Raw genomic sequence first — 26,648 nt, forward strand, 5'->3', positions numbered from 1 at the left:
CATAGTTGGTTTTAACAAGGCCATGAGGCACAGTAACCCATCTCACCCATTAAGCGGAAATGCCTCGACTCAACCACTGGAAAAAGGGGAGGGGGTAGGAGATTTTTCCAATCCTCCAGGGATGTCATTAATAGCCATTTCATTTAGTCTGATTCATTAAAAAAAAGGCAATTTCCTGATGCAAGGGACATTTATAACAGTGCAGGCCACATAAATTGCCAGGGGGTTGTTACAAGTGTGCTTTTAAATTGTTGCTTTAACCAAAACAAATCTAGCAGCTCTGTAGAGCAGTGCAGGGCGCCCTTTAAGCACCCAACCATGTACAGTTACAGTTTGAAGCAAATTATTAGAAACATGGTAAACCCCTTCACAGAAGCCACGAACCACAGACACGGGTTACATGAAAAAGAAAGAAGGGGAAAAAAAGCTGAAATAAGAAGCCATCCAGCAACAGACATCTTGGGCCACGTTAACAAGGGATTAACACGACTTTGAAAGCCTGTCTGCACGTTTTGGAGATTTGGTAGAGTAAAAGACTTTTTCCCCTCAGTGCACTTACAAAATGATCAACCATTTTCAGCAAAGATGCTAAACTACATCAAGTACATCAGGTAACCCAAAAGTCCTGTCTTTTTTTACTGTTGGGTGTTCTGTACTAGAATTGCAACACTTCAGTTTAGCACCACAAATGTATACACTGGAAGAGTGCATCCTTTTCAAAGACATTTTTCCAGTTTGCTTTTTCCCACCCTCAGGAAGACAAACCAAAAAATGATAAAAAATTTATGGAAAAATATCAAGGAAAAAAAATAAAAACAGCAATGCACTGACACATTCATAGATACATTTATCCAGTCGCTCAACCCTGATTAGTAACTGTATTCTGCAAGACATCCACGTTGCACAAGGAAAAATCAGTCTGCCAGTTGTTTTGTGGGACTCAAACAATGCAGATGTTAATGTTGGCTCCGGGTGAAGGTTCTATCAAGCACAGAGGCCAGCAATAGAAAATACAGCCATGCTGTTGACCCATTTCTACAAAAAGCCAATGGGCACATCTCTGCTCGTCAAATAGACCGGATCACTGGGATATCTATGCTATTAATACTGGGAATGAGAAGAAAGTCAGCCACGCCACATTCCAAAGGCCTCGACATTCCCACATATTAACAGGGCTCAAAATGAAATCCAATACTTGGCATCCCTTCCCTTCAAACTCCAAAATGCCATCCTGCCGTGTCAAATCGCTTTCTTATTTCATCTGGGAGGAACGTTCCAGAGTCACGAGCTCCCAGTCTAGCTAAAGACGTGTTATTATAAGTGGGAACAAAGTTGGCACTAAAATCTTAGAGCTAGTTACCATGACTCTCAAGAGGGAAAAGATGCAGAAATTCTCACAGACTGTGCTCCTCAAACACCCTGCAGTCTTGTCTTCTTGAGAGGATGAGCGATCTCCATCAGTAAAACTGAGAGAGATTGTTCTCTTGAACCAGTTTGTTTTCATACATGTTACAGTTCACAATTGCGCTCTCTGATTAAGTAGATGTGCCTTTGTCACCTTGCCATTATCTGACTTCTCATGCTTTGCACTACAATGTGAATGGCTACTAATCTTGCCCGGGTGAAAGGTCAACAGCTGCAGCATAGAGGACATAGGGCTTCTGGGTAATGTCTGGAATGCTCCGCCGGGACAGTTATAGCAAAGAAGACAGGAACAGCTCTCCAAAGTGACGAGCACTTTTTAAAATAGCCTGCGGTAATACTGTACTGAACTGAAGCACTGTAAAGAGGAGATATGCTTACACATCATAAGCCCCAGAAAGTGTGTCACTGGCACAAATACAATAGCAGCATTTGACACACACTGTGTGGGGACTTCCAGTGAAGGGGAGAGAGGACCAGCAGCATTTTTCCTAAAATCTTCCAGGGTTCTGCCCCCCAGACACTGTAACTACTCTAATGTGAACGCAACATGAAGATGATCCTGGCCAAAAGATCAGATAGTTGACGTCCAAGCAACTTTACAGAGCTCATCTCTTTTTTCTCTCTGTCCCTATCCTAATGAGCAGGCCATTGAGCTGCCAGTCAGCAGCAGGGCTGAAGCGATAAAAGGCCAACCCCTGCTTAATAATTCCCCCTCACACTCCCTCTAAGCCTGAGAGAGCAGTTCATGCATCCGTAATAGTCGATAAAATATGAAAAGCCCCGAGAGCGCTGACGGCAGCAGAGGGTGTGTATGTACACTTTCGTTAATGCTCTCCCGGCACGCTGAATCTTTTAGTACTGTCGCTCTGTTTGCCCCCCAGCGCACGTGGATGTAGGTCTTCCAGCAGACTGCAGAGTAAGCTTTTAATGTGGTGGAAATAAATACTATCTTGTTCACATTGCAAAAAGACATCAAAGAAAAACACACACGGCCCTTTGACTATATAAATGAGTTTTGCCTCTGGTTCAGTGACCTTAAAATGCAAAACACCGAAAGGGATGAATTACATGAGTGTTACAGGAATAACATGTGTCTCGTGTTTTTTCATATCGCTTTTACTGCTGCATTAGCTGTATAAAAGCCAAGTCTCCAGAAAAGAAAACATCACTCTAAAATGTTATATCATCTAGTTGGAAGATTTTCCATAAATAAAACATATGCCTCAGTAAACCATAACCCTCTTTACATCCATCATGTCACCAAGAATCCATCTAAGGTTAGGGTCAAGTTTGTTTTAGCCACATGCCAAACAGCCGGTTTGAAATGACATCTTACACGTTCTGGGACAAGGTTTTTTTTTGCAAGGTTTTCATTTTGAGTTTTCTATGAAATTTCTTTTTAAAAAAGGGGTAAACCTTCACCAAATCCCACACCTATGCCTAGTCCTAACCTTAACCTTGAGGGATGTTAAGAGACTAAGAAGGGATCCCTAATCAATTTCTTAGTTGGAAATTTGGACGGCTGGTGAATGAACTCACATCACCATGCTTTCAAAGCATGCAAAGGATTTACAGCTGACAGACTTTAAACTAACACAGGCAGCACTTCCACTGAGAAATAGAAGCTTCTGGAAGCCAAAAGAGTAAAGTTGTGTGTTTTCACCGCTCTGAGGGGCCATGTAATCCCTTAAGGAAGCTTTGAAAGGACTGTCAGTTAAAAAGAACCGTCTTCCATATATACTCAGCCCCCAGTGTCTATTATGGGTTGCATGGGAGGAATATGGAATGGAAGATGACTGTGTGATTGATGAAGATGTGTGATCACTCATCATCTAGGTCCCAAAATAGCATCCATTTTACATATGATACTATCCCATCACCCTTCAGTCTTTTAAATGTGAACAATTCCCCTGAAATGTGCATTAGACATCTTGTAATGTGATTTGGTTGAAACTAAATGTTGATCCAACTCACATCTGCAGCAGCAGCAATAACACTGAGCCTCCGATCATCCATGAAATCATGAAACTCCCAAAACTTCTAGAATCTCATGTCAAACTGAACCCAAAAGCATCACCATTAAGCCAAAACTGTTCCTTACACAGTGCAACAGCACACATGTGGGTACAGCAAGATGTCCTGTCAGCACCGTTGGAGAACGAGCCCAAACATCAAGACCACATTCATTTCACAACCCAACTTTTGCTCCCGTTTATGAGCTATAAAGCCACTGTAGTGAAAAACGATTGTAAAATACTGCCCTTCCCTCCAATCACAACAGCACAAAATGTGGAAATTTTATCACAGGGGAACAGCAGCCCTTGTTGCCCACCAGGTCTTTTTTTTCCCCCCTTCCTCTCTATGAGCACTCCTACCTGATGTTTATTTTATTGCCTGCAGAAATCTTCAATTTTCCTGCCTGGACTAAGCAGCATGAGCATCTGTAGCCTGTCATGGGTGAACAAGACTACCGAATAGCTAATACTCACAATGACCGGGAAGGGTTAAGAGTATCAGTATCCAGATCAAGTATCGCCTACTTACCCACTTCAGACCGGTTGCACTAAGAGATGAACCGTCTCTGTGTTGCCTCACTAGCAAATGAAAAAAAAGCACTCCACAAAAGAAAAAAAAAAAGTTAGAAGAAAAATTTAAAGCAATCCCGCATCTTCTGCTTCTACGCAACCGTTTTTGCTTTTTGGAGCTTCATGACCAAATTCCATGGGTTTGCAGAGTTTGACAGACGCCGTTTAGTTTCGTCTGCTTCACCTCTCCGAGCTTCTGAGCTGAGCTCTAGATTTCAGCTGACTGTGCTGGGAGCTGAGCTGTTGACATTGTCCCTGCTCTCTCTCTCTCTCTCTCTCTCTCTCTTTCCCCTCCCTCTCCTGCTCTGTCTCTCTCTCACTGTCTCTGTCCTTGGATTACTAATCTACCTTCCCTCCCCTTCTGGATTGCAGCTCCAGCATATGACAGCATCCATGTGGATGTCAGCTAAAATGTTATGGATTTTCAGTGAATATACCATAAATGCATTTACCTTATAGTATAGTATCTGTGCGTGCCTGTTATGAGAGGCCATGGGAGAGGGCAAGCTAAAAGGAAATGACCCTCAACGGCCTGTGCTTCCTATGCCTGCCTGCAATTCCAACTCCACCCAACACATTCAGGTCTAAATGAGCAGTCGATGTAGGGATATCACACACAGTACCCAAAGGAAACCTCTTTCCTGCCCCGTCCTCTCATCTTTAACACATGCATAAAAGCACACACGCCCATACACTGATGTGCCAAATATGGCGTTGTCCATTAGGACTTACCCCTTTGACACAGACAGGAAAAGGATTTCCCTGTGATTTAGTCGTCAGTGTTCATTGAGAAAAAGGTGAGTCAGAAACCTTGATACACAAAGATCTCTTGGCTTGGTCAAGTTCGCAGTATAAGCTCAGCCAAATGTAATGTGTGGAAGGGTGGAGAGGAGCTGAGGGGTGGGGAGGAAATCAGCTGGAGGGCCACAGAATTGGAGTTCAAGTATGTTACTTGTGATAACATGAGTGCCAAGAGAGTGCGAACAAAAACTTCAAGACACCGGAGACTTCCTGTGAAAGACAGAAACCATCATCTCTTCATCTCCACCCCTCCTTACACCCAAACCTTCAGCCAGACAAAATAAAACACCTATGCAGCAGTTTATCAGAGTTTATGGCCCCCCCGCCCCGCCCTTTCCCATCACCAACTGTGCTTCCAATGCTTCTAGCAACAGGTTAACACCAGAAAATAAAGTCGATGACCAAGTTTCATTAATTTATCAGCAGGGGGCCACTCTTCTAATTGCAAAAAATAAATCAATAAATAAAATAATATTACATCTAACATTACATTTAGAAGAACGGAAGCTAACTGGAAAATTTACCTCAACAAAACATCTGTATTGTATGCAGCATGATATCCATTTAGTAAACTATCATCGCTTGTAGAGATAATTATATGATAAAGTATGGTATGCTTCATCATCACTGACAAGTCTTACTAAAGACTTTTTCTTGTATACTAAATAGTCTATGAGCATTCTAAAGTGATCAATACGTCTGAAAAAACATTGACATGTCAATCGTGATCTTTAGACATCGACAGCTTCCTGACCACAACTGACTGATCAGTACTATTGATGTAACTTTAAAGGCATGGGTCATGCAGACTGAGGTCATATGACGTCATCTTATCTTTCATGGGACTGCCTGTCTGCTGACCAAGTTGGAAAGAGTATTGGCTTGTCTCTAATATTGACTTCAGTATAAATGCATGCATATACTGTAAATGAGAGCAACTGACCACATTCTAAACAAGGACTGTTACTTGGGGGCCATTAGAGTATACCAAATACTTTTTCCCCCCAATCTATTTTTTCATTGTTTGATTTAGAAAAAAAATCACATATTTAGATTTAGTGATAAAGGGCTGGCCTAGAGACCAGTCAGCAACCCCCGGCAACCACAGGTCAATCAGGAGAGGTGTAATGTATGGTCTCCAACCAGTTGCCTAGTGGTTGCTGGCAATTACTGTGTGAAAATGGTTGAAAAGAGGTATATAGTGCTGCACTAAAACCTCCTTGTCATTGCTTTGGTCACTAGCAGATTGCTGTAGTCAAACATAGTTTGAAATATGTCGGTTGTATCTAGGGACCAAAGCAATCAAAAGGAATTCTTTTGTATAGTCAGCAACCATTTGTCTATTCCCTTGCGACCTGTGGTTGCAAAGGGTTCGCCATCCTGTCTCTAGGCCTACAGGACTGAACCCTTAGATACATTTTTGGCAATCAGCACATTTAAAATGCAGCACATTTGCTTTTTATACTTTTGGTATTATACTTTTATATTTATTTATATTCATTTATTATGTTTATTATGCTCTCTGTGACAGAACCACCACCCACTGAAACTATTGTTTAGACATTCACACACTCAAACTGGAGCCACTGATATGCTAAAGAGTGGAGAAAGGGGCAGTCACAATAACATTTATCATCTTTCTCTAGGGACAGAAGACAGATGACACCAAATTGCTGGCGGTAATGCTTGGGTGCATTCCTGAGGAAGCCCTGGGGACACATCCATTAACCCAGCTGAGCGCCAGAACCAGCTTGTTTCCATGATGTTCACTAGTGTCAAAGTGACATTAGTTTGCATCACTTCTCCATTCCGTCTCTCTGTTTCACTCTCTCTCTCTCTAGAGGGTAACTTCTCCATCACCAAAATGAGGGAAGATACCCCAAATAACCCCGGAGGAATAGGCTAAGCACAGGCTCCAGTATTGCTGAGTGTACCGGTAACGCCTGTATCATCCATCACAGCCTGATAATTGACGCAAATGGAATGGGCCTGGCATGCATGTGATAAAAATCATGGTCTCTAAAAAAAAGAGAGAGGGTGAAAGATCCAACAAGCTCTCTATTCCATCTGTTCTCCTTTTCTTTTTGAGGGTTTGCTGATTTTCACTACCTCTGAATAGCACGCATGTTACAGGAAGAAAGAAAAGAGGAGCTTAGACACTCATGTGTACCTCCACGTTTACAAATGACTGCAGATCATAGCTTCTACTGACTTGGCTTCAGTAAACCTCACCCTGGGATATTCATATCAACTCAAGCAGGGTTAGGCTTTACCCACAGTGAATGGCAAATGTCATGACTGATAAACCAGCTGCAAAGAGAGAGGCGGGGAGCTTTCTCCTCCGCTGCGTTGCGTGCTGCCAAAAGACACACAGCTACCCCCAAAATCTGCCTGTCACTTGACAGTCAGTTGGGCGAAACTTACTGAGCTGCTTTCCAAATCAGTGATTCCCAGCTAGGAGTACCCCAGGGAGTGGTAATGCATGACCGGGAGCTAATGGACAAATTATCTCAAGTATTGAAGGAAATCAACTGAATTAAAAATGAGAGTTTAGCTCATTCAAGATAATTATAACTAAAGGAAATGAAGAAATTTGCATACTCAGGAATTTATAGAGATTGAAATGAGTGAATGTTGATTCAAAAAAGGAACAGAGTAGTTGAAATCATTTGTCAAAAGTCTGTCAAACAATTAAAATCATAAGACGGTGGTCTAAACCCTTCTGTGCCCGCTATATGGAGCATTCATGAAGTAATATTTTAAGAAAGAATTCACCATCATATCACAGAAACAGTCACAGCCTGGCTAACAAGTGCTAAATTTAGTCAGAGAGAAAAAAGGGAACTTGGCACTTGGTGTTACGCTGGACGAAAGGTGAATGGAATATTGGACGAGAAGAAGTGGGTCACCCAAGGTGGTCTCCTCCAGGCTCATAAACCACACTTTCTCCTGCAGACCCCTCTAACGCGCAGCAGCAGTCAAACCTGATAACAGCCAGAGAAAAGCCTGTAAAGAGGCATTTGAAATTACAGATATTGGCATCAGGAGGACTCTTTCCAGGGTTGTCACTGAAGAGAAGTGGCTGGTGCAGCGCTCCAAGCCAGCAGCTGCCAGAGCTAACATGGCAAACGGTCATGCTTTACGATGTGTTGTTCCTTAATGTATTATTTAGGGCTTCTTTTGACCAGGCAGCTCTCATTTAACTGTATTTTGTTTAGGCGAGGAATTCCTTGTGACAGCACTTTGCACTTTCTTTCACACCCACGCAGAAGTAAATTGCCCCTGAGAAAATACTTCTGCTGTTCAAAACCCTGAACTCTTGACAGCATAAATATGAGTGCACATTTTTATACATGGTGTAATTGTATGTTAGCTATAAATCATGATGCAGGGGAACGGTATACTATCCATCTTTCAAAAGCCTCTGCACAAAAGCAACCTAATCACAGCAAAGCAGTCAACCATAAATCTAATTTAAGTCACTTTGTTTTTATGGTGACATTTTTTCCTGCTCTCATTATTTATATCCCTGTTGCATGAATTCATGCTTTCTTCTTCTAGCTCGACTCTTTGTGGCTTTCCATCACAAATGTTTGACAATCCACCTGCTTTTACCAACTTCAAATGAGAGTAAACACGCTTTTCAACACAATTACCTCTCATTTGTACCAAGTGCTTTTTTCCCCCCTCTGTGTTCTGCAAAAGCAGTCTGTATCTGAATGGCTCTTTTGTTTAAAAGGCAGACTGGGCAGGGTCAAAGGTCAACCAACTGCCTGCTTCCACAGTGGCTCTAGTGTCTGCTTGGATATGTGCCAGCTACATGCTGTCATGTTTAGACAATGGTCTAGCTTTCCACTGACTGACTCATGACAGCTTCATCATGTTAACCAATGATGTAATACCTTGATCTCTGGGCATGAAGGCCGTCACTATTGGACTTTGAATAACTTATAAATTATGTCATAGTGTAACCATAATGAAATGCGCCAATGGCGCGTTTCTTCTTCTTGACTGGTTACCAATTTCAGCTGTTTACTCTGGAAATATGAGAATTTAAGCCGGTAGGTTAATTCACTTTTTGCATTTAATGTTTTTTTCCTTTTCCTTTTTTCCTTTTTAATTATTATTTAGTTTGTTTTGTATAATTCTATTTGTGTTGTCTCAAATTTAAATCAAACTAACCAAGGATAGACACTGCTAACTGGACCAGAGGAGAAGTAGAATTCATGCTGATTACCAGATGGATGTACTTTTTGAGTAGTGAGATCATTAGCCTTGGTATTTCTACTTTATCCAATTCCTAAGATGGGCAGGATGTTAAGCCCCAGTCTCACAGATTGAGACCAACCAGTTACCCCCTGGCAGTCTATAATTTTTGCAACTTCCAGCAATCACTTACCAACCTCTCTGCAAATGCACTTTCCCCCCCTTACCATCTGGTGTTGAAAACTAGTTTCTAGGTGTGACCAAGACTTTAGATATTGAAGTTTGGGTAGACAACATGGGAGACATCTATTTGCAAACCATTTGTGAATTTCTGGCAATAGCCACTCTCACACTGACGTCAGTGTGCAAGCAACACTTTGTCCCCCCAAAAGCAAATGATTGGTTTCACGCTGCAATCAATAGCCTGAAGACTGCTGAAGGCATGTATCAGATATTGCAATAAGTCGCACATCTTATGACATCTTTATATAACAAGCTTGCAAAGTTTCCAGGTTAACATTGGAAGTCCCTGAGATAAACTAAATCTTTCACTACGGAAAGATTTAGTTTAAAAACACATCTGCTAACCCTAATGTGCTTTTATGTGACTATATTTCAAGTATGTGTTAGCAGAAATCAGAAAAGACTTCTACTCCCTCTCTTACCTGGAAAGATGTACAGTCCATCTAAGCAACTTGGTTATAGTATTACGGATTTTTTTGCTATCTTCTTCTGCTTCTTTTAAAATCTTTTTTAAAGTATTTGGTGCCAAACATCAGCTTATAAGAGTCTATAGCAGTACAAGCAAATCTCTTCAATTTTAGAAATATGAGATGGAAAATACAAAGATGTATAAAAGGTCATGCTTTTAAGGCGGCTTCACTTCTCACAGCTCTTTTTTGCCAAAATGAGTCCAGGTGTGTGAACTGTAAAAGTGAGAATAGAGGCTGTCAGTAAAAAATAATGACAAAAGAAGACAAGAAAGGCCTTTGCTCTTTTTCCAGATGCTTCCATTTAAAATCGAATTTTATATATTCCTCTTGCTGTTATATTGGCAACATGGGGCTCTCCTCCTGTGGCTGTATGACATTACAATTTATCAAAATTCCTTATCCTGCCATTCATAAAAAATAAAAACAAAAAAAAGCACAAATCTGACCACTCACTGAACCCAAAACTAATACCTTCACCTGAGCTGTTCCAGGTGCCTTAATGTCACTTTTTAGTATCCATTTAAAGCAACATAAATCAAGGCTTTTACACCCTTCAAACACAGGCCCATGTATGGCGGTGAATGTCAGAGTTATGTGAATGAAACCATAAGTCCAATTCTAAACAGTGCAGTTTAAGGGGTTGACCCCACAGACATACATGGTCACGACTGTCATAGTGTCTAGATAAAAACATCTGGGAGTCATCTGTTCCGCTAACAGAGGCCCCCTGTGAACAGGTGCGCGTCTGCATCCAAGGCCTCATACCCTTTTTCCTTGACCCTTCACCTCTAGTTAAGGCTGGGAAACTCTTTGAACCCACTGGCAGCACTGGTCACAGACAGTGCTGTCTGATCAGCCAAGGTCACGTTGCATTGGACAGTGTAGTGATCACGTTAGCGCTTCAAACAAACAGAAAGCATGCTCCCATGTTTTAATTAGCCAATGATAGGTTGTGCACAAGGAGCTGCAATGATTGGTGCACACATAAATCAAATACCGCTGTAATTATGTACTTGCATCATGCTGTGACAGCAAAAGCAACAACTGACCAAAACTTTGAAGCCAAAGTGACCAAGCAAGCATCCTCTCTCTAAAGATTTTAATCACAAACCAGAGGAAGTGGGTTGCCTAAAAATAGCCCACCAATTTTACTCTCAAAGCCTTTGGTCTGGGCTCGCCACGACGGCTCCAACAAAGCTACAGTTTACGCCGAGATCCGCAGCTGAGAATAAATGACATTTTTATAACTTTTTCTCTCAGTCTTGCTTAATGTAATGCTTGGAACGACGCCCCAGCTGGGTGTTGCACTATACCACAGTGAAACCATCTTCCGAGCTCTCCCGGGATAAGAGAGTAATAACAAACACTTCCTGTTTATCACTACAGTAAGTTAGAACAGTCTGTTCTGAGCCACTGTTCATTCCAACACAAATAACAGTGGTTATCACGTCTTAATGTTTTAGAAAACAAGAAGCAACAGCAAATTTAAGAGGCAGCAGAACACCTGTCAACACATTCATGGGCAGGTGAGGATAAAAGGTAGCAAGCACGGGCCAGATTTTAAGGATTTTTCTTCACAAGCATCCAACAGGTCTATGTGGAGAACTATATAGCGTCAGTGAACCACACGTGCCTCATGCTCCATCCAACCACACAGTGACTCTCCCTGTCCAGCTGCCTCTTATATGGTGGGAAGGGTCGGACATGTTGTAACACTGATTTACTTCCCCCGCTAAATCAAGCAGCTCTTCCTTTGCAACATCCTGTCCCCCAGCTGAGAGGGGGTGCCGTAAAAGTTATCCTGCAGCGTACGGTCACATGGATTACACTGTTGTCCAGTGGGTTACAGCCTTTAGCGGTTTAGATACTGAGGCAAAGGGTCCTTAAGATGCATACAATCAGGGCTGGGTCGGGACTGTCCTGGTGCTTCGGCTGATAAGCAACACTCAGCCCTGTCCGCAGGAAGCTATGAGACATATACAAACAAGTGAGAGGAGATTACACCCAGGCTAAAATGATAGCAACCCAATCTTAATTTCTCACTACATTCTATTTCCCATCTATGTCACAGCGGACAAAGACATATTGTGGCTGCAGAATAAACTTCTCACCCTACATACCCTCTCACTACAGCCTAAAACATTCAAATGCAGCCTAAAACAGCCTAAAGCAGCCTAAAACATTCAAATTAAATCTGGTACAAGCTGAAACCTATAAACAGTTGAATTAGTCATTTGTTTCTGTAGTAATGAATCACTGAGTCTACTATTAAGCCTGATTGAGCAACATACTGAAGCTTCAAAACTCCAGCCAGTATTCAACATCCAAATCAGTGATCAACCACAAAAATCCCAAATAGCCCATTAAATAGGAAACAGCAATCCCAAATTGTTTACTACACATCAATATTAATTATTATTAGTTATCCTGAGACACCGACATTTGATCTTGGTGCGTCATGGCTATCATCTGGTGGGTGGAAAAAAATTACAGGATCAATAACTTATGGTCAGGAGTTAATAAGGCGTAGCAGCATAATAACTAAATTATGGATACATCTTAATACTGTGCGGTCACATAATGTGGTATGTGTGCAAGCTTTAGGAGTATAATAGCAATAATATTATGGCTTTACTTGTCTTAAGGATGCACTCACTTTTACTCTAACTTCATAATAATTTCATAATATTTCAGCATTTTTTCCTAAATGGTTATAACATGAAGAAATTATAAGTGATTTCTTAAAGTTATAATAACCTCTGATTATCCCTGGAGCTGAGTATAGTCTACAAGCCGTGTAGGTGTTTGGATTGAGTGAATGAACAGAGTGAGAATGAGTGTAGAATCGCGCATGTGTATCTTGTTACTGCTGTGTGCACAAGAGAGACAACGTAAATATATATGCTATCACACCATGTGGTGCAGAGGGATGTTGAGAGAGCAGTGGTGAAAGGGAGTGTTGCTGAGGGGCTCCAGTATGCACCGACTGCCCGCACGAGGGCTAAATGATTGTGTTGATTAAAGCCAGCTGAGCCCGGGGTAGCTCCTGTAGCAGAAGACACACGCACAGCCCCACGTGCCCATGAAATCCATCTGGTCACTCAGTAACACATGCTTACCATCGAGCGCTGCGTGCTTTATGCTCTGCAGCTAAAAGTGTACACAAACACACACCCAAACACCCGCCATGCTTATGAAATCAAGCTAACAAACAAGTCTTTCTCTACAATGCTCATCAGCTGTAATCTGCCCACTCTACACATAGACGCTGATTAGGACTTTCCAGTGATTAAATTCATTCCTTTTGCTTGAAAAAAAATGAGGCCACGTTCACTCTGAAGAATATGCAGTCCTTTCATACATTTCAATAGAGGCAGTTCTTCTATTCTAACAGGCTCCATGTTCGACAGAACAAATATATGATGGCTTTAGCGTTTAATTGTTTTTAAAAACTATATTGTTTCACCTGTATGTTCAACAGCAAATCGTCACCAGGGACTTTTATTTGGTGTAAATCCCAGATAAAGGGATCAGGATGATTCTAAATACATGCTTGATGGATCACCTCGCAAACCCTTTTAATCCGTGTTGGAATTACAAGCCTACAACCAGCTATTTTCATGTTAAAGTTGGTTGAGATAGTGTAAACATTGAAACATGAACGCTCTAACTCAAAGTTACACTATCTTACCAGCTCTTTGAAGCCATATGCTGCATCAAGGACAACTTGAATCTCCAAATTCTCTGCACTGCATTTGGCAAGTGTTAAAATTGATTCAAGCTTTTCACAATTTATAATTCGTTTCAAAATGTTAATAACTTCAAAAACTTTCCAAGTGGCCTCACTGGTGCAACCAACATGTTTCAAAGGGCACAACTTTTACTTTAGTACTTAATGAGTGCTTGCACACAAGTCATCATCTTCCATGCAAACAATGGTTTTTAGATTTCTGAGGTCACCCAATTACAAGGTTTGCTGAGCAGTACCAGATACTTCTTTGTGTCCAGTTTCTCCTAGCAACTGCCAACATCACCCAACAGCTACTTACCAACCAGTGTGGAAATACAGTTTTTCCCAACAATCCCTAGCAACTGGTGCCGGGGTGTCACCTACGACAGGTCTTAATGCTGAGACACCAAAAGGAAATCATGCAGTCCAAGGTCTCTCTGCACCTCTGACCTTGCAGTGGACACACATGCACTCCCAGATATTGATGGCAGATTCTCCAATACACCACCAATGCTGCAAGCACTATTCCAGTTTTGATACGTTCTTTTGGGTATTTTTCCTTCACTGTTACGTAAAATACAGTTCCAATTCAGTTACAGAAATGTTTAACACAATCAGAAGTGTTCAGCAGATGTAAGCTCCCTGAGCGTCAGGCCCATCCTCACTTTAGTCATATGTAGCATCCACCAACACTGAAAAACTATAGTCATCACCAAGTCGCTGTATTTATTTAAATTCAAAGCAGATGTTTCTTTAATCATGCCTTAGTGTATATCACTGTAGATATATGGGTTCAAGTTATAAGTAAAGAGAAGCTCTCACACAATATACAGGTGTCTGACTCACAGGCACCCATGGGATGAAAACCTACTGGGAAAAAAAAAAAAAAAAAAACACTAAACCCTTGACCCCTGCACTACAAATCTGGGTTAATCTGCTCCGGCGGCATACAATCAACACACATTGTTCCGATTACATGCTATTAAAGTTAAATGGTCAGGTTGGGCCTCGAATCCCATTGCACGCTGTAGCAAAAATGTGGGTCAGTACTTCTTCCCCTGCAGCCTTTCCTCTTCTTGCATCTGAGTTTCCTTCACAGAACAATGAGTCTGAGTTTTCTTTTTCTTTCCACGGCAGCAGGACGTGCAGTGAGAACTGGCATTATTACGGTGGTCACTGTGGAGCACTGAGACCTCAAGTTGCGATGCAGGGTGTGATATAAGAGAACTCAGTAACCTTTTAAAACACAGTCCAAAGGAGCCATTTCAATAATTATGAGCATTGATTGTTGTGAATGTAATGAAAGGAAGGATGCAGTAGATCAATGAAAAAAAAAAAAAGGGGGGGGGGGTGATTTAAAGGACCTCACCTGTCAACAGCTTCCTGTTTGAAGGCCTTTTCTGCAGGGGATCTTAAAAAGTTTTGACAATTGTGAAAAAGGGAACCCAAGCCAGAGAGGTGTTTGCAATGTCGAGTACCACAGCTAGAAATGCACTACAGTAAAAAATAACCGATGCACCATCGTGTCTGAAGGTTTGCTTCTAATGAAGATTAAAAGGAAGAGAAGGCAAGTCTGGGAAATGTACTGCACAGCACTGACCAGTAGCCAAACGAATTCAGACAGATTTATGTTCACCGCCTGTTTTAATACTTTGTCAGTGGCGCTCTAAGACAGTTTGTGTGTGCAAATGAATCACAGCAGGGCTTCTTCCATCCATTCTGTTTCATGGGCCAAACCTCCAATCAGCAGATACCTTTCCTCTTCCGCAGATCTTGGAAGGAATGTCAGGAAAGCAAGGTCACGTCAGGTAGGGTGGGTGTATGTGTGTGTGTGTTCATTCATGAACACCACCGCTCAGCCGTTTGGGTCACTTTATGCTTTTAATGCAGTTCCATTAGCATTTTCAACAAGTATAAATCATATTTTTCAGTAGCATGTTGTGTTTACTAATGTGAATTTATCAGCAGGAAAATTATATTGGAACAATTAAAAACTGTTGTGCTGATTAAGAAGTCAGAGGGCTACAAACAAAATTCTACTGAAACATAAAAGAACTCTTTCTCTTATGAATTACCAGAAATCTGACAGGGGCATTTCTAAGTGTCCAAAACTTTCAAGCTCTACTTTACACTAAAGCTTTCTTTTGCAAGTTGCAAAAGAGTTTGCAGTTTAACACATTGCTGTATAAAGTTTAGTAATCATATTACAGTAAGCAGTTATGCTGTTACTTGCATCAATATGGGTAAATAGAAGGAAAAATTCAAACACACCTTTTTTTCCTGCAAGCTTGCACTACAATCACCTGATTCAGTTCGTGTGCAGGAAGGAGGAGAGTATTCGAGCAGTCTGCTGCACAACTCTTGCAGAGTGGAGATATAAATATTGCTGTCATTTTTATTGCAGGAAAGAAAGTGATGACAAAGTGCAAACCGTGCCCAGCCAGAACTCATGTGCAAAGACATCATGCAAACATAGGGCTACTGAAGAACCCAGATTGATGTTGAAGCTGAGCGTATGCTCACCCCAGCTAAGAGCCAGGGCCTTCAACAGGTAACAAAGGAAGTGATGAGCCATCAGGTGTGAAGTGTGAAGAAAAAAATCTTGAGCATGTCTTCATGTGTTAGACTGTATCCTAAGTTTTATAGTGTTATATTATGTTGTGGAGTAATGCAAATATAATGTAGCAAGTTACTCTAGTGAGTAATTAAGTAACGTTAGTGATGTATTAGTTCTTTTGTTTAAATTAAAAATTAATATGTAATACACTACTGTTTTTTCCCTCCCTTATTTTTTACCTTACATCCTCTCCTCAGCATTTGCAGAAATTGTTGTTCAGACATTATTCATTGTAATTTTGTTGTTTTGCATTTATAGAAGTTTTCTATCCAGAGTGTGTTCTTTTTATGAGTTTGAAGACCATAAAATGTGGATATAATGCCCAACTGGGGATAAGGATTGAAAATTAGCAATAGAATTAAACTCTGTATGCAGCCCATCAGTTTAATGCTCTGTGCTGAAACTATGTTCAAGTGCATCATCCTACTGAAAGAAAAAAATCAGTGAATGAAGATTTTGTTCATCTCTGATTTAAAATGATGAACACTGAAAAACAATCCATTTGCTTGTGAGATTCCTGCTCCTAGCCGAGGACCATGGGAGCACCATGCAAGGGATGAGAGATAACGAGAACGGCTTTCTGTTTTGCAGTGCTACGTTCCCTGAACGCAGCCCAGTTTATGTATTGCAGCTTGTTGTCAAGGAAACCTGGCAGCAAATGAGGGCAGAGCACAAGAGAGGCAGGCATCCAAAGACTGGAAAAAGTGAGCGAGGGAGAAAATTAGGTGAAAAATAACAAAAGTATCAACATAAAATATATTTATTATTCCGATGGTTTCATCTTTGAGCATGAAGTTGAGACAGCGCACTTTTCCTGCACTACAGATTATTCACAATTACAGGAATATCACCTATTTTTTTTTCCAATTAGGAGGTTCAAAACCCACCTCCCTCAGGTCAACTGGAAAATCCCATTTAATTCTCACTAATTGAATGTGAATCATTATTCTGGAAATACTTCAACAAACGCAGTGCAAGTTGGCCACTAAAAATCACCTTACAAATGTTGCATCTTTATTCTTTAAAGCTAATCTCCGTACTGCTGAAATAGTCACGGTCACTCGCAGTTAGTTGTGCACTTTGGGGATTTTGTCTGTCAGCACAGGAGGGTGGGTGCTGGGGGTTATGAAGGCAGTGATGTGTGCATGGGTTGATATGGCAGCATTTATGTCTGTTCCAGTGGTCCAGGTTGTCAGAGTAATACCTTTAATCCACCCCCTGCTACTAGTATCAGCCCCAAAAGATAGAGTCAAGGGCATGGTTACAGTCCAGTAGCATCTCTATTCCCCTTTTTCAGCTCCCTCTCTCCTTCTGATAATGACAATATGAGTCTCCTCTTTACAGGGCACAGTTAATCCCTGTGGCTCCTGGACCATGTGACCAGTGAGGAGGTAAAGAAGAGGATGAAGCTGACTGGACTTTAAGAAGCCGTTTGCTAGATGGATCACTGCCTGAAGAAATAATACAGGCTGTAAGACTTTGAAAATGGGCAGCCCATCTAAGCTTCTGCAGGAAGAGAGAGCGACAGAGAGAAAATATATCAGCCTCCAGTAGCTTTAATGCAGGCCAACTCCTGCACTGAGTCAGATGGCTTGGCACACAGAGCACTGGCTTATGGGTTATCTCTCCATCACTCCACTGCTGACAGCCTGGACCCTTCAACACATGTGTGCACACACACACGCGTACATTTGCAAGAGCTTTTAGCATCCTGGGTCTGCGTCTCTCTCACATAAATTCTTTTGTTTTCAAAACTGCTTTTAAAAAGCACCATTACGGACACAATGGTTGGACAAAATTCAAATTTTACAAACATTTAATAATCAGCACTTGCTAATATAAAGGCAGAAGGCTGTTGAAATATCCAGGGCTGAATTAAAATGTCATGATACAGTGCAGTTCCTCTAATGGCCACTTGAAGCTGGCTCCAAAACCGAGTGGCGCTCCATGACTCCCATGTTAAAGTGTCCAAGAAAAAACTGTTTTGTGTAGTCTGTGATTGGAGCGACAAAAGCAAATATAGGACCTAATTGATATATCCCTAACATTTGCATTTATCTGGGCAATACATCAGCCAAAACTGCATGGGCTAGTCTATGGTACTCTGCTGCATCCCAGAATGCAAAGCATACCTGGCTACAGGAAGGCACTCAGCTCAAACTTGCAGCATCACCTGGTCAGTATGAGGTCAGATCTCACCATAAACAAACTAGCGAGTCTCTGTCTGGTTGGTTCCACACCTGAATGCGATTATCATGTTCACACGTGCACAAACAAATTTCACCAAGTAGCAAAGTTAACTTTTAATTTAAATGAACACAGCTGTGAGAAAACACCATAAAATCGGGCAAACCTACATTAGCAAGCTGATGGACCAAAATTCAGAAAAAGAAATATGCCTGTAATGTGTGCTTACATTGGTCAAAAACCTAAAAATACAGCTAGCTTACCTAGCAAACATATGCTTAACGTTACTTAGTGTTGATACTTAGTTTGTAAGACAAGGAAATGGGGACTTCCACATTGCCACTCTTTAATGTACTTAATATACAATGGCAGGTCTCCACAGCACTACATTCACTAGACATACATGATGAAAATTTTCATTAATATCTGTTTAGCTTTACTGTAGCTCAGCAGAATATTTTTTTCAGTGACTGTCCTTTATAATGGATTCATCTGAAGAGTTTAATTGTCAAAGAGGCAAACCACTAAAAAAGCCAAAAGAAACATTCAAAATAACCTGTGGGGGGGAAAGAACAGGAAAATAATACTAAAAGTCTCTCAACCCTAATGGCCACCAGTAGGAGCAGATGTGTGCAAAGCAAAAACACCACACAGAGCTACAAAACCACACGACTAAAGAACTTCAAACATGGGAGTGAACATAGTTATAATGACTAATTGTTTAATGTCAGGACATCACAGTGTCATTTTTCCAACCCATGCAATCTCACAAGTGCACAAACAAGTTGGCTTGGTCTGTCACAACATTCAGGTGGTTAGTACATGGCAAAGTAGTAACCACATGAGTGCTGGGACTGTAGGTTTCCCAGCAGAACGTTTCATCATAATGGGATGACTGATATTATTCACTTCCCCTAACAGTGGTTTTAATGTTGTTGCTGAATCAGTCACTAACCAAAAATAACCTCCTCTTCAGAGTTGCTAAGACATTCTTGGGTCATCTGAGATTTTCCTTCTGGCTTCTGTCGTTTGTTTAGCCCCACACTTCCTGAATGCTGATGGCAGACAATCTCCTAGTTTACATAAGTAGAAGGAGAAGAAAACCAGCACACCCTCTGCAAAGGAGGAAGACGAGGAGGTGCATGAAGAGGAAGGGAGTATCTTACTCACCGCACAAAGAGGGTCACCTGATGTCCACATGTGATCTTTACCACAGGGGGAGTGATGGAGCGTATATCAGAGGAGGATGACATCTGTTTTAAGAAGCTTCCTCTCCATCTGCACAACTATAAAACAGGACCCAGAGTCTACACGAGTACCTGTGTTTTTCATCAGTGTGGACGAAGCAGAGTAGATGAGAAGAGGATGCTGTTGTCACTTATGGCAAGCACACATGGAAAACACCACAGAGCAGGTTGAGAGGGAAAGTCTGGGTTAGAGTTACAGGTGAAGTTAAGAATAACACAAGTGCGGGGAGCGAGCGATGGCCTGGTAGTGTTTTCAGACGATGGAGAACACCCACAAAATCTTAAAATCTGGAAAAAGGACACAGTTTATAACGCAGCACAAATAAACGTCTTGCCTTCCTGCCTTTCAACAGTCCATTTGAAGTGCAGTGCCAGCGCAAACCTGCGCGAGATCAATCTGCTCTCCGGAGGGATAAAACCAAAAGACCCCATTTCAACAGGCCTCTCCAGAGACAGAACCCCATTCATTCCTCCTCTGAATGCTTTAGTTGTTGCCAACCACGCGGTTTGTCACTTGGCGAAAAAGAGTTTTTGAAAAGAACTCGCCAGGGATGAAGGATCTATGGCTCAGGTCCACTGTTCGGATTCTGTTTGTCTGTTTAGTTACTCAGTAGCAAAGGGACAGAACCGTTCTTGGATCCTCGACTGCATCTGCTCATCTATCTCAGAGCTCAAACACAATAAGATGGCAGTTAGCTTGGATGATGCATTAGGGCCTGGGAGAGAGGCTGTTGAGCACAGTAAAAGTGCCTGTCACAGCTTTCTATTCTGCTTAGGAGCTTTGAAGTGCACCATAAAGTCGTTACATGATTAGAAAGAAATGCATGGGAAAATACAGAAGCCAAATTTAGTAATCCAAGACTCTCCCCGAGATTTATGATGGCGTTGAGCTTATAAAACGTTTTACTGTTTAGTAATGGCCTTTAGTTTTAAACAAAGTGACATCACAGGGGAGGTTTGGTCTGATACTGTATCTCTGAACCATATTTTTTCCTCAGGTCAGACTATTTATAGGCTTATGGCTTCCAAACGCTGCAGGTGAGGATAGGATAAGAATTATTCAGATGGATCAGAGGGGGAAAACAAGAGGGGTAAATGTGATTCAGCTACTTCTTAAATCTTGTTAAGATGCTCCAGCCTTAGATTACTTCAATAAAGCTCATTTGTCACACTAGCAAAGTGAATTACAGTAGACTAAATTGAATTGAGGATTAGGGTAGGAGGCTTGGCTATCTGACAGCCTGTCATATCTTGTTGTTGTTGGTCAATATAAAGTGCCACACACACAAGCGAAACACATAACAAGTATGTCACCATGACACTAAATACACAAAACCTGTGTTTCAGGGATTTCCCGTAAAGCAAATGTGAAAATAAAACTGCATCACGATCCATATGCAAAAGTGGAAACAAATCACTGCCAATGACAATTGAATGCATTAAATGAAAACTGAAATTCAAAATCTAAATATAAAAAGCCACAAACTCTGTGTAATGACGTAATTCCTCCAGCCAAATAACACATTCAGTACACAAACCAGGAAAAGTCTCTTTTAAAAAAAATAAAATAAAATAAAACCCAGCAACCTCCAAGCTATAAACCTTACATATTTCAGGTTCAATATCCAACCTTGGAGCTAGAACATATTTTGCATGGGTAGCCAAAGTAAACCCGCCACAGTCTGGCCCATTCTCAAAACTCTGTGTCACATCAAGACCCACATCGCAATCTCAGGCCTCCATCTGAAGTGATTTATTGCCTGTGAGTTCTTTTACCAGGCTTCTTCATCACTGTGCTGAAGAGCTTGAAGGATCCACCAACCTGATAAGATGAATCCTACTGCTGAGCCTGACGATAATGCAAATAACTCAAGTTTGGGAATCTAAAAACTGGGCAAAGGAATTCTGCCACCACTTCTACCACTAGGATCTGCTGAGGCAAGAACGGTCCTGGAGGAGTAGTGGGGCTCAGCATCTCCGAGCACAGAGGACACCCCCCTCACCTCCCCAAGGGAAAAGCCGGTCCAGAGAGCGGGGGACTCTCACGGACAGTTGAGAAATTTTCCCACAATCAAACACAAACAGAGCCGCACAGGGCAGCGTGAGGGACCCCTGTCCACCAAGGAGACAGAGGGAGGGAGGGAATGAGCTGACGGTTACAATAACACAACCCATAGAAGTACATGCTAGGCCATATCTCTTGTAAAGAGGCCCCTCAAAGAGAATGCACTGCTTTGTAAAGAATATTCAGTGATCCAAGTGAGGTCTCAACAGTATTCCAAGGATGTGTAACCTGTAGGTAACCTTCAGTAAATTTCAGAAACCCAGAGGGCTTGGATACCCCTCTGCACAGTTCACTGGTAAATGACCTCATTAAGGTAATCTGTTTTCAGCACAATCCACCACTACAAATACCATCTGCTACGCATTAAACAGGGTGTCAAGCCACAGAGGACATCTGGATTGCTATCGTTGAAAAGTTTAGGCTAATTTAGGCACCATCTGAACTTGAGACAACATGAAGATAAAAACTCAAGACTGACAATCTAGACCAAGAGATTTAGCATGATTTTGGCCACTGAGATCAAATGTGCTCAGCTTGCAAACAGAGGATATTCCCATTTTAAACAGGAACGGGTTGAACTTTGTCATTACAGCTCAGTCAAAACAAAGCTAAAGACTTGGATATTGATAACTTCAGCTACCCAATGCAACAGGAAAATTCAATCTAAAGCACATAACGGCTAGGCCTTTGTAAACAAAATCAATTTCCTGAAGGGCAAGCAAAGCACTGGGATGAGGTCACAGGTCAAAGGTCACCTATCATCAAACTCTGCGGAGCATATTTTCAACAAAGCCATAAGTTTGACCTGTGATATGAAGAGGTGACGCAATCACAATCACGAATTTCAAACATTCACAACTTTAAATACTTAGAAGACACTCTTGGATGACACAAACGCAGAAACCGTCTCAGGGAGCTGATAACTTTAGGTTTCTGGCTTTGTCCAAAGCCAAACACGACATTCTTTTCCTGTGTGATTCATGTCTACTTTCTAATGAAAATCTAAAGGTTACATCTTGCGAAAATGTGGCATGCAAGCCTCCTTTCGAGTGGGTCGGTAAAAGTCTTCAAACTTCCTTTTATAGAAGTAGCCCCCAGAGCTGGATATCAAAGCCATTATAAATAAGAAGCTGGAATGCAGAAAGGGAAAAAAATAAACATCCAAGCTGCTCCGTTATCTACACCCAGCTGTGCAGTTTAGAGCCCAATCCTTGGAGATGATGTCACTTTGGCATTGGGTTACTGATAAAATACTGTCCTTATAATTTAGAGTGGATACTAATTCATTCAAGTAGTAGCCAACAAACCCTGTGTGTGAACCTAACTCAAGGTTAGCACAGACCTTGAACTGAGTTCATACAACCTTAACCCGAATGAAAAACACCCAAAGATAAAATTATCACTATCAGTTAAGATTGGCATGAACAAATGCATCACTTTAAAAGAGATCTATATACACTCGGCAGCCACTTTATTAGATACATTGGCTCAACTGCAAATATCTAATCAGCTAATCACATGCATTCAGGCATGCAGATATCGTTAAGTTGACCCCATCTATCGTGCATGGAATTAACACTTCAGGCTGTTGGTGGTGATTTTATGGTGTGGGAGATCTATTTTCAGCACACCTTGGGCCCTTTAGTTCAAGTTGAGCATTGTTTAAACACCACATACCATGCGAGTATTGTTGCCAACTACATCCATCCCTTTATGACTACAATATACTCATCTTCTGCATCCAGCACTGTTACATGCCATGTCACAAATCTCAAATCATCTTAAACCAGTTTCTTTGACATGACAATGAGCTCACTGTACTCAAGTGGCCTTGAAAATCCTCAGATTGCAATCCAATAGAGCAATTTTGGGATGTGGCGATTCGGGTCATGGATGTGCAGATGACAGATCCAAGTCTACAGTCATCATGAGACTGAAACTAAAGTTCTGTTCTTTCTGGAATTATTTCTGTGTGAATTTTCCACAAATACGGTGTGCTCGCTCCTGAGATCCTTGTCACAATGTCTCATTCAACTCTCCTACAGCACCAACAGCAACTTTCCAGTGTTAACTTAAAACTGGAGTTCACCAGTCAATCTTGAAAAATGTCCAGCAATATTTCAACACAAACGCCACATTAAACTCCACATGTGTCATTTTTTTAAGCATTTTGCTTTCTTTCTGGCCTTTGAAAGCCAAGACTAGCTTGCCAACCTTTTTAGGACTTTACATGGCAAGCCACTGCAAATCAAAGTGTATTTATGGTTTACCAAGGACTACCAAGGAGAGCGAAGGAGGAACATCTCCAGGCGCCACTTTTCAACATAATTTCAGAGGCAAAGTGAACCTGAGATGCAGAGGTGAGGGGAGACCTGCAGCCAAGAGAATATGGTGGGGCTGACGCACTGGAGGTTTGATAAATGATTCCATATGTGCTCCAGATCCCTAGTGAAAGAGCTGCTTTGTGTTCACTGAGGTAGCACGTGCACAGGTCCCAAGTGCATACCCCTCCCCTTATTTCTGTTCCATCTACTGACAAAACCTATTTGGCCTTTTCCCGGCAGGTCAGGGTAATATTAGCCAAGTGTAAGTGGCAGGAGCAAAAGGTCTGGGTGCCCGAGTCTCAGTCCGCCTTCTTGCAGCCTATTTTGACGGGATCTAATTGCCTGTGACTACATGGAGACAGTGGACCAAAAACAACCACAGCATTGAGTTAGATGGCAGAAGGGTGTGTGTGTGTGGGGGGGGCAGGGTAAAGTGGACAGAGATTGGGACCAAGGAGAGAGAGGTATTTGGGGGAGGGAACTGTCAGTAAGTTAAGAAATATTGGGATATTCTCAACCTCTATTACCCCTAGTGCTAAATCACTCCCACCCATGGCAAAATAATTCCTCAGAGCATTAAAGAGGCAATCTTCGCTGCGCACCTGCTCCTTTTGAATTTTGTCCTGATATGATGGAATAGGTAATCACCCAAAATACCATCTTTATTGTGGTGACAAACTCCCCTCTGTAGAGGTTCAACAACACATGGTGAAACCAAAACTTAAATTGCCTTCAATTTACACCAGTAGTGGAAACATGCAAGTCTGATCAGGTAGTCAAGGCAGCAGGCTACTGTTTCCACTACAAACACTATAGCAGCACTAGTGCACAAAAACAAGTTTGCAATGGCACAATGTGCAAAAAGAAAACAAAAAACAGTCAAGAAAGCGAAGCGTCTCCTCCATATTTAATAAATACATGATTGTGTAACTCCACATTTCTACCTTGTGACTGTTGCTAGTGAGAATGACAGGAAATTAAGACTTTAGTGGCAGCTTGAGGGGGAGGACATAAAAGTAGGAAGAAGAACAGCAGAAGGCAGTAACGTGTCCTGCACTGTTTGATTCCACTGGACAGTGAAGACTCCTCCAAAGCTGAGGTTTTTTGTATGTGTGTAAACTCTTATAAATACAAGTGGTTTACATACAAACCACAATAATTAAATGAGAACAAAAGAAGGATCCACAGAAGAGAAAGAGAAAGTAAATTACTGACGTGTATTAAGATCATATCATAGCACTCCTTTACAGTTGGGTTATACCAATGTTGGTCGAACGTCAATGGTTTCTGGCACAGTGGGAGCATTCCTGCTATGCTGGAGTTCCTTTTAAACTTAGGTTTTTAACAGCAGAGAACAACCTCACTACTGTATAGGTGAAGCAGACCAGAGCCTGTTGCAACCGCTCATCAACAAGTCCTGCACACTGGGCCTCTGTGGCCAGGAGCTACACTAGAAAAGCTGAAATCAGGTTTTTGACTGAAGTCAACGAGGCATGTACTCTTAAAGAGTCTCTCAAACAGAATGAATCTCAAATGGTGCAAGAGATCCGTATGCATTTATCTACTTATTCTCTTCAATGCTTATTTAAGTTCTTTCAGAGTAATAATGTGCATGCTTGGTCAAGTACTGAATCTTGTTATGATGCACCAGTTGAGTTTATTCTGACACCTTTCATGCACTCATTTGTTTTCTGCTGAGCTCAGTGAGCTGTTAAATAAAAATGACTGGGATTAAAATAAAAACTGTGTTACATGAGCAAAATATATAAAAACAACTTAGGACAGAAAAGTAAAGAATTGCACTGAAGAATGTGCTTACTTAAACAGATAATGCAAAATAGTGGAGCAGGTTTAGCTCAGTGGGTGAGCAGAAGACCATATGCCACTAGAATGCAGCAGCATCGGTTTGAGTCTGACCAGTGGCCCTTTGCTGGGCATCTTCCCTTTCACTCGTTCTCCCCACTTTCCTGTCTGTCTTCACTACACTACTATCAACAAGGCAAAAATCCCCCAAAAAGCATCTGTAAAATAATATAGGTAATAATTTAAATGTAAAATGAATGCAGTTACTGTGGTATGATATGGAAAAGACTCTGCATCTCTACATCTCTGTGGTGATGATGTAGATGTTGCTTGTCCAGTGAAAGATTCACAGGGTGGTCAGGATCCATTAACTATCCATAACCATTTACCACAGTCATTTGGATGAGCTCTAAACTATTTGAGTAACTTAATCAGCACACTGATTTATTTCAAACTGTGGCACAAGTGAAGGACTACAGTTTTGGGGTGTAACATGGGTTTCGTTTTGTTGGTGAAGGTGACCACACAACATGTATAAACCTGTGTGCACTGTTTGCACCTAAAAGGGTTTGGCTAAGAAGGAAAACACTCCAAAGTGCAAGTTTGCCATCAATATTAGCACATCATCAGCACACTCATGTGTCACCGTCATCAAGTCCCTCGCGGAAAAAAAAAAAACTATGGAAAAAGGCATGCATGTCCCAGTAAATTCAATTTAGGCTAATCAACTAGTCTGAAAATAAGAAGACATCAGAGTGTGGCGTCTTTTTCTGACATCTACACATCTGCAGTGAATGTGGTTAGATTGCACCCCTAACATTAATCTAGATTACAATATGGACAACCCAAGAGGAACCATAGGCAGAGCCTCAGGTAGTGATGGCTTCATAACCCAATAGTGAAGTGGAACTCCACTCCACTCCAAGTGGAACTTCCATCAAGAAC

The 26,648-nt window shown here is 41.5% G+C and overlaps 1 protein-coding gene across 8 annotated transcripts in view; it reads right to left on the reverse strand.

Annotated features, from left to right (window-relative positions):
• The window catches only part of daam2 (dishevelled associated activator of morphogenesis 2), a 115,427-nt gene that overhangs the window by 83,676 nt on the left and 5,103 nt on the right, over positions 1 to 26,648 (reverse strand). The window contains exon 1 of one of the 8 annotated variants that reach the window (XM_085142553.1): positions 3,970 to 26,648. The exons of the other annotated variants lie outside the window; for them this stretch is intronic. The gene's annotated coding sequence lies outside the window, so the exon portion shown is untranslated. The remainder of the gene's footprint in view (positions 1 to 3,969) is intronic. 8 annotated transcript variants of the gene reach the window in all.

The sequence above is a fragment of the Neolamprologus multifasciatus genome, chromosome 19 (genome assembly GCF_963576455.1).
Source record: "Neolamprologus multifasciatus chromosome 19, fNeoMul1.2, whole genome shotgun sequence".
Classification (NCBI taxonomy): Eukaryota; Metazoa; Chordata; class Actinopteri; order Cichliformes; family Cichlidae; genus Neolamprologus; species Neolamprologus multifasciatus.